Here is an 8,091-nt window from a genome sequence, read left to right as displayed (position 1 = left end):
TTCTCATGAGGTGGCCAAAGTATTGGAGTCTCAGCTTTAGCATCAGTCCTTCCAATGAACACCCAGGACTGATCTCCTTTAGAAAGGACTGGTTTGATCTCCTTGCAGTCCAAGGGACTCTCAAGAGTCTTCTCCAACACCACAGTTCAAAAGCATCAATTCTTCAGTGCTCAGCTTTCTTCACAGTCCAACTCTCACATCCATATATTACCACTGGAAAAACCATGGAAGATTATTCAACTATAAAAAGGAATGAAGTACTAATACATGTGACAACTTGGTTGAACCCTGCAAATGTTACGTTTAAGGAGCCAAACCCAAAGGCTACATGTTACATGTTTCTATTTATATGAAATGTCCAGAACAGGCAAATTAATAGAGACAGAAAATAGATTAGTGGTGGCTTGGGGCTAAGGGGGTGGGTGAGGAGTGACTGCTAATGAGTATGGAGTTTGTTACTGAAAATGATGAAGATGTTCTGGAATCAGATAATGGTGATGGTTGCATAACTAAATATATTCAAAATCATGAAGTTATACACTTTAAGAGCAAATTTTATGCTATGTGAATTGCATCTCAATAGAAAAATGACTAAAAATAAATAAAACTTCAAATATAAACCCACTAAAAGTTCAGAATCTGCCATACTTTGGGAGACTTCCTAGGTGGTGCTGGTGGTAAAGAACCCACCTGCCAGTGCAGGAGACATAAGAGACATGGGTTCAGTCCCTGGGTGGGAAGACACCCTTGAGGAGGAAATGGCAACCCGCTCCAGTATTCTTGCCTGGAGAATTCCATGACAGGGGAGCCTGGCGGGCTATAGTCCATGGCATCGCAGAGAGTCAAACGAAACTGAAGTGACTTAGCACACATACCATACTTTTGATTGATTAATCTTCATTTGTTGTTGTTCAGTCACTCAGTCTGTCTGACCCTTTACAACCCCATATCTACAAACCCCATGGATTGTAGCTCACCAGGCTCCTCTGTCCATGGGATTGCCCAGGCAAGAATACTGGAGTGGCTTGCCATTTCCTTCTCCAGGGGATCTTCAACCATCCAGGGATCAACCTGTGTCTCATGCACTGGCAGGCAGATTCTTTACCACTGAGCCAATAGGACCTATGAAATAAATGTTTACTGAGTAAATGTAAGCAAAAAAAAAAAAAAAAAGGATGGATGGCATCCTTTGTGTATGCAGGACCCCCCCCCTTGGGAATAAGTATTGTTTCAGTTCAGTGTCTCAGTCGTGTCTGACTCTTTGTGACCCCATGGACTGCAGCACACCAGGCTTCCCTGTCCATCACCAACTCCTGGAGCTTGCTCAAACTCATGTCCATCCAGTTGGTGATGCCATCCAACCATCTCAATAAAACAATAAATAATAAAAGTATTGTTTACATAGAATCATAGACATTTGGGGGAGGGGGGATTTTAAAGAAGATCTATTGAATCCATATAGCCTATTCTACAGATAAAGAAACAGAGGTCAAGGAGAAGGGAAGGAGTTTGTTTACTGTCACCCGGTGAGCTTGCAAAGGGTCTGAGCTTTTTAAGTGAAATTTCCTGCCTCCATGTATGTTTGAGCTGTCCTTCACTTATCTTCTTCACAGGCAGGGGCCATCGGTTTCAGGAATCTGCAGGTGTGCTTTGCTGTGAACATATAGGGATTTCACAGCCTCTTCTCCCCAGAGGCTAGCATCTCGTGATAACTCTTCCCTTTAACCTACTTGCAAAAATATTGTGACTGCCTAAAGCACCTCTGGGAGGTGTGCTGCGCTGGAGACCTTAGTGGGTGAACTGCCCCGCCCCGAGCTTAAGAAAAATCAGTGATTGGAGAGCTGGCATTAGTGTTTCTTGGTAATATTTGTCGGTCCTCCCGACTTGTTTATTCAAACTATCCTCAATTTGAAAGAAGACTCAAGTCACAGCCTCCCTTGCACCCGCTTAGGTTGCTACGGATTGAGAGTGTCTGACTTCCTAGTTCGCTTCTAAGCTGCCTACCCAGGCACTGCGTCTTCTTTGAAGTACCCAGAACACCTACACCCTTATGGACATGCATTCTCTCCTTTTCACCGAGGACTCCGTCCTGCAGCCGAGCCGGCGCGAACGCACGGAGGACACGGCTCGTCCAGCTCAGGCACCTGCAGAAAACCAGATCCCTGCATGCTCCAGAATCCCGCTGTCACCAGGGGCCAGGAAACAAGCCGACAGTCCCTGATCAATTTCTTTAGCGGTGAGAAGGGAGGGGCCAGAAAAAGGCGCTAAGTCGGCGTGTTAACAGTGCCAGCCTCCCGCGTCCAGGTACCCCTCCGGGTAAGAACTGATAGAATCGAACTGACGCACGTCTCACAGGGGATGGATTTTTTCCCTCTCCCTCGGGGAAAGAAAGTAAACACACAGCTGCAGCAGGAGCGTGCCGGGGCGGAAGGAGCGGCTCTGCCTGCTGCTGGTGGGGCAGAAGCCAGCGGACCGGGGTGAGGCGGCGGAGGTGCGCGAAGGTGCCCCGTGGGCCTGGTGGAGGCTGATCGGCGCGCAGGCGCACTGGAGTCTGCCCGCCGGCCGGCTCGCTTGGGTACAAAGAGAGCGCCGCCGAGAGCCGGGGTTCCTTGAGGTCCCGGGAGCCGTCTGGGGTTTTGCAGGCCCGAGCTGTCCCCCCGTCCCGCTCCGGCACGCAGCCGCAGGCGTTTCCCGCCTGGAGTCGGAGGCTTGCGGGTCTCCCCCGACTTGCTTGCCCTTGCGGTAGCAGCTGGGCGGTGGTTGCTCCGGTGCGTTCGGGGTTTAATTCTGGCGCTCGCTGGCCCGGGGCCGGCTCCGCCCCCTGCGCCCGCCCCCTTCCCCGAGGTCCCGGAGCCGCGGGCGCGGCAGCGAGCGGCCGGCGCGCGCCGCAGGTTGAGAGGAGCTGCTGGAGGTGAGTGGAGCCGAGGGCTGCGTCGCGCCACCTTCCCGGGCGGGCTGGCTGGGGGCGTGGGGCTCCGACCCTGACCCGGTTGGTCTCCACGCCCAGTCAGGCCGGCTTGGGGCGCGCCGGGGCGCGCGGCGGCCGTGGCGGTGGCGGAGGGCAGCCCCCCGCGGGCTCTCTCTCGCCGGGTTACCCCGGCGGCCTCAGGACGGGCCTGGGGACGGAGTCCGAGAAGTTGCGGGGTTCGGCGCGCTGTGGCGGAGGGGCTCGGGGGTTTTGGAAGGGGAGTGCGGCGCGCCCGGCTCGGGGTCAGCGGGAAAGTCCGAGCCGGGCCGGGAGGCGGGAGGGTGCGGACGCGTCCCGAGCGGGACGCACGGCCCTGGGTGCCCCTGGGGCCCTTTCATTCGTCCGGGATCGAGTGAGAGAGCTCTCCGAGGCGTCTCCCCGAGAAGTTTTCAGCTCGGCTCCGCTGGAGGGAGGCGGTCGACCACTTTCTTCCTCATCGGCGGAGCGGCAGGTGGCCTCGGTCGCCCTCAGCCGACTCGGAGATGGCTCCGGCCGAGGTTGCCGGGGCCGGGAGGTGGGGGAAGGGTGTGGGCGCCCTGGGCCTGCGGCCAGCCGAGCTCCGCCTGGACAGCGTGGGCTTCTGGAGTCTCCAGGGGCTTCTGGTGGTCGTCGAGGGAGGCTGCGAGCGCCCTTAAGCACACTTGGACCCTCAACTCCCCTTCCTCCCCCTTCCCATGGCCACAGCAGCGTCCTCCCCTTGACCGTTCTTCTCCACCCGGTCCCTGCGGAACTCTCAGAGGCAACTCTTCGCGGCGGGTCCTGCAAGTCAGCAAGAACTGTGCTGCGCCGGGGTGGCTTGGAGAGGGGTTTGTCGAGTGAGCCTTAAAAACAATCTATGGCGTCCCTAAGCGCTCGCTGTCTGCACATGGTCTCTGCTGAGGTTCGTCTCGTCGAATTAATTAATGAAGTATTATATCAAGACAGGCGCTCGGAGACCAACAAGGAAAGTTAACCACCCAGTTCTGTAATCGTGCACTTTCTTGCCCCAGCTTCACCCCATTCATCTCAGAGCTGAATGGAAAGTCAGGGCCAGTTTCCTCATATTTAATTCCGTGAATTTACTCAGCTTGGTTTTTAGGTGGTACTTAGCTGTCCGTCTGCTATTTGCTCGTTTCATCCAACTTTCTCTACAGAAAAGTTGGGCTTTCCCACATTTTATTTATTTTAAAAGTTGACACAATTTACTGTGTTTTTGTTTTAAGTATATTCAGAGAGTTGTGCAGGCATCCCTATTATCTAATTCCAGAACATTTCCATCACCTCCCAAAGTAACGCCTTGCCCATTAATCAGTTATTCCTCACTCCCCTTCCCCCAGCCTCCCACTCTCTCATTCTGAGGTGAAGCTTTCTCAGGATGAAAATTGAATGAGAAAACTGACAGATTATTAACTTCAGTCCTTTTTCAGTTGGTAGATTTGGGAAAAGATGCTGCTGCTGAAGCAGTGGAAGAAAAATTGAGAATGGGTTGTCCTCTGGACATTGTCCTCTGGAGATTACAGTATCTAAGGATGGAGGAGAAGCTTCCAGTAGAGGAATAATTGCCTCCTTTAAAAACACACAAATTAGGGCTACATTTTATTCCTGCAGGTGGGGCACACCCGTGCTTTGGGACACTTTCTGCACTTTAGATTTGCCAAGTCCACAAATCACTGTAGTTGAGGTTCTGCCTCAGCAGATGTGAGTTCTATTTTATGTATGTATATGTTTGTTTTGGGGGGAGGTGTTAGAGGGGAAAAAAAGGACTCTAGATTTAAAAATAGTTTTAAAGTATCCACTGTCCCTAAAGAAAGAAACCACAGGCAAATAGCCACTAGGATGGTTACGTTCAGACTTGGATTGATTTGGTGAGTAAGGTGTCTGCTTGCCTGAGTGCTGAGAATCCACATCTCCTAAGTCTCCTGCGTTGCAGGCAAATTCTCAACTTGCTGAACCATCAGGGAAGCCAGTGAGAGAACATCTGCTCTCATATAGTCCCTGAGCTACTGTGCTCATGCATTTACCCCTAGTCTGAGGAAGAGGATGGGAAAGGGTCTAGTTGGAGGTAATTCAAGAAATTGAGGCAAGGATTGGAAAAAGCCTGAAAGGGGAGTACTTGTGGGAGCTGAAGTGTGTTAAAATGGACAAGAGTGAGCACATTCAGAAGCAACAAAGGGTATCTCGGTGAGAAATTTCGAACATTTCACTTAGGCATTTGTTGGACTATTTGTGCACGTTCTAAAAATCGCGTTTCAGTGAGCACAGTTGAAGCTTATCCAATTTATGCTACAACCACTGTACTTCTCTTCTGCCCTCAAATGAAGCCAAGTTGGTTTCAAATGTTCAGTTCAGTTCAGTCGCTCAGTTGTGTCCGACTCTTTGCAACCCCATGAATCACAGCACGTCAGGCCTCCCTGTCCATCACCAACTCCCAGAGTTCACTCAAACTCATGTCCATCGAGTCAGTGATGCCATCCAGCCATCTCATTCTCTGTCGTGCCCTTCTCCCCTGCTCCCAATCCTTCCCAGCATCAGAATCTTTTCCAGTGAGTCAACTCGTCGCATGAGGTGGCCAGAGTATTGGAGTTTCAGCTTTAGCATCAGTCCTTCCAATGAACACCCAGGATTGATCTCCTTTAGAATGGACTGGTTGGATCTCCTTGCAGTCCAAGGGACTCTCAAGAGTCTTCTCCAGCACCACAGTTCAAAAGCATCAATTCTTCGGCGATCAGCTTTCTTTACAGTCCAACTCTCACATCCATACATGACCACGGGAAAAACCATAGCCTTGACTAGACGGACCTTGTTTGGCAAAGTAATGTCTCTGCTTTTTAATATACTATCAAGGTTGGTCATAACTTTCCTTCCAGGGGGTAAGCGTCTTTTAATTTCATGGCTGCAATCAGCATCCGCAGTGATTTTGGAGCCCCCAAAAATAAAGTCTGACACTGTTTCCACTGTTTCCCCGTCTGTTTCCCATGAAGTGATGGGACCAGATGCCATGATCTTTGTCTTGTGAATGTTGAGCTTCAAGCCAGCCTTTTCACTCTCCTCTTTCACTTTCATCAAGAGGCTTTTGAGTTCCTCTTCACTTTCTGCCATAAGGGTGGTGTCATCTGCGTATCTGTTTTATGCCTGCTACCTGGTGGCTTGGCTTATGCATCTTGTAAAGTAATTCTTAAACTTGAACTGTGAGGAACATATGCAGCTTATGTGTATAATTTGATTAACGTTCACACAGTGAACCGAAACTTATAACCAGCACTGTGATGAAGGTCCAGAGCACTGCTGTGCTTTTTCCCGTCATACTCCCCTCCCCGAGGTGACTGCTGTCACAGCCGTAGGTTAGTTTTGCCTGTCCTCGTGGTCTGTGCACATGGGATCGTATCGTGTGTTTCTGTGGTTTTCCTGTTTGTTTGCTTCTTTCACTCAGTTATGTTTGCGGTAGTTTGCCGTGTTGTTGCTTGTGGCTGTGGTTCAGTCATTATTGCTGTCCAGTGTTTCACCGTGACTGTGCCACAGTTTATCCTTCTGGGGTTGATGGGCATTTGATTAGTTTCCAAATTTTGTCCGTGGGAAACAGTGTGACTTGAACATTCTACTGTATGACTTGATATACATTACAAATTTGCATTTAGGGTATATACTGAGGAGTAGTGTATACTGACGGAGAAGGCAATGGCAAGCCACTCCAGTACTATTGCCTAGAAAATCCCATGGATGGAGGAGCCTGGTAGGCTGCAGTCCGTGGGGTCGCTAAGGGTCGGACACGACTGAGCAACTTCACTTTCACTTTTCACTTTCCACTTTCACACATTGGAGAAGGAAATGGCAACCCACTCCAGTGTTCTTGCCTGGAGAATCCCAGGGACGGGGGAGCCTGGTGGGCTTCTGTCTATGGGGTCACACAGAGTTGGACACGACTGAAGTGACTTAGCAGCAGCAGCAGTGTATACTGAGTAGAATTGTGCTTAACCCCTCTCTTCCCTTTCCTCTCAAATAAAGTTCAGTGAAAATTTCTCTAAGGTGAAGGCTGCTCCACTAACTTTCATTTAGAATAAATGAATATCAGGGAGCTTTAATAAGTGATAATTACATTTTTATTTTATGCAAGGCTCTGATGGGAGAATTCAGAGTTGAAGACCCTCATTTGGTTCATAGCAGATGGGGAGATGTAAAGATCCAAAATGTAATTGGAGGCAGAAAGATGGAAATATCTGATAAAATGGCTCACTGGAAATGTAGGGGAAATTAACACTGAAGAGAGAGATTTGGGTAATGTTTGGGGAGATTGAACCTTGAAGAATGTGTACAGGTGGGGACTAGAGTAAAAGGCATTTCATTTTAGTTCATAGCCTTTGAAGAAGCAAGGAAGTCCAGCAGTGCTTGACACATGATAGCATTGTTAGTCACATGCTTGGAAACCCAGGTGAATGGCAGTTTGAGATTGTGCCCTTCGTCTAATGACTTTGTGACTGCCGAACCAGCCTGGTAATCTTTGTGGGAATGTTGTCGCTCTGGACCCAGACTGGCTAGTTTGAGTCTCGGTGCTGCTGCTTGCTGTGTGACCTTTGATACAGTTACTAAATCTCTCTGTGTCTCGATTTCCCATCTTTTAAAAAGAGATAATAAAAGCACTCCCCTCATGGGGTTTTTTTGAGGATTAAATTAGTTAAAACATAGCACAGAGAGCACATTGAAATTTAGTACACGGGAAGTACTGAACATATTTGCTGCTGTTGTTTCTTTAATTTAAAATTGTTTAAATTTCTATAGTACATAGTAAGAATAATGCAGATAACAAAACAGTGTTTAAAATGAAAACTAAAACCCTTTACTCCTTTCTGATCCCAGCTCAGCTACAGTCTCCTCTCCAGTGTGATAACTGTAAACTATTTCTGTTTTTAGTTCTTTTGGTGGTTATCATTGAACTTAAAATTTAGAGGCTTAGACAGTTGTTCCATGGGTCGAGGATGCAGGTAGGGCCTGGCTTCTCCTCCTCCTGAGGCATTGTCTGAGGTCTCTCTGTAGCATGCAGCTGGTGAATTGGCTGGCCGGAAGGTCCAGGAAGGCTTGACTTCCATGCCATGTGCCTTGGCAAGGATGGCTGGAAGACTGGGCGCAGCATTGATTGTTGACTGGAATAC

General features: G+C 49.3%; 1 protein-coding gene across 2 annotated transcripts in view; it reads left to right on the top strand.

The window, feature by feature from the left end:
* Positions 1-2,756: 2,756 nt before the first annotated feature.
* KANK1 (KN motif and ankyrin repeat domains 1) overlaps positions 2,757-8,091 on the top strand; it is a 221,831-nt gene continuing 216,496 nt past the window's right edge. Inside the window, exon 1 of one of the 2 annotated variants that reach the window (XM_055428336.2) lies at positions 2,757-2,911. The gene's annotated coding sequence lies outside the window, so the exon portion shown is untranslated. The remainder of the gene's footprint in view (positions 2,912-8,091) is intronic. The other variant, XM_055428333.2, reaches the window with a different exon arrangement.

Source organism: Moschus berezovskii, chromosome 7, assembly GCF_049115385.1.
Source record: "Moschus berezovskii isolate FMDL1 chromosome 7, NW_MosBer_1.0, whole genome shotgun sequence".
In the NCBI taxonomy this organism is placed as follows: Eukaryota; Metazoa; Chordata; class Mammalia; order Artiodactyla; family Moschidae; genus Moschus; species Moschus berezovskii.
The sequence above is the reverse complement of the archived record's forward strand: the minus strand, read 5'-3'. Positions and strand labels throughout refer to the sequence as shown.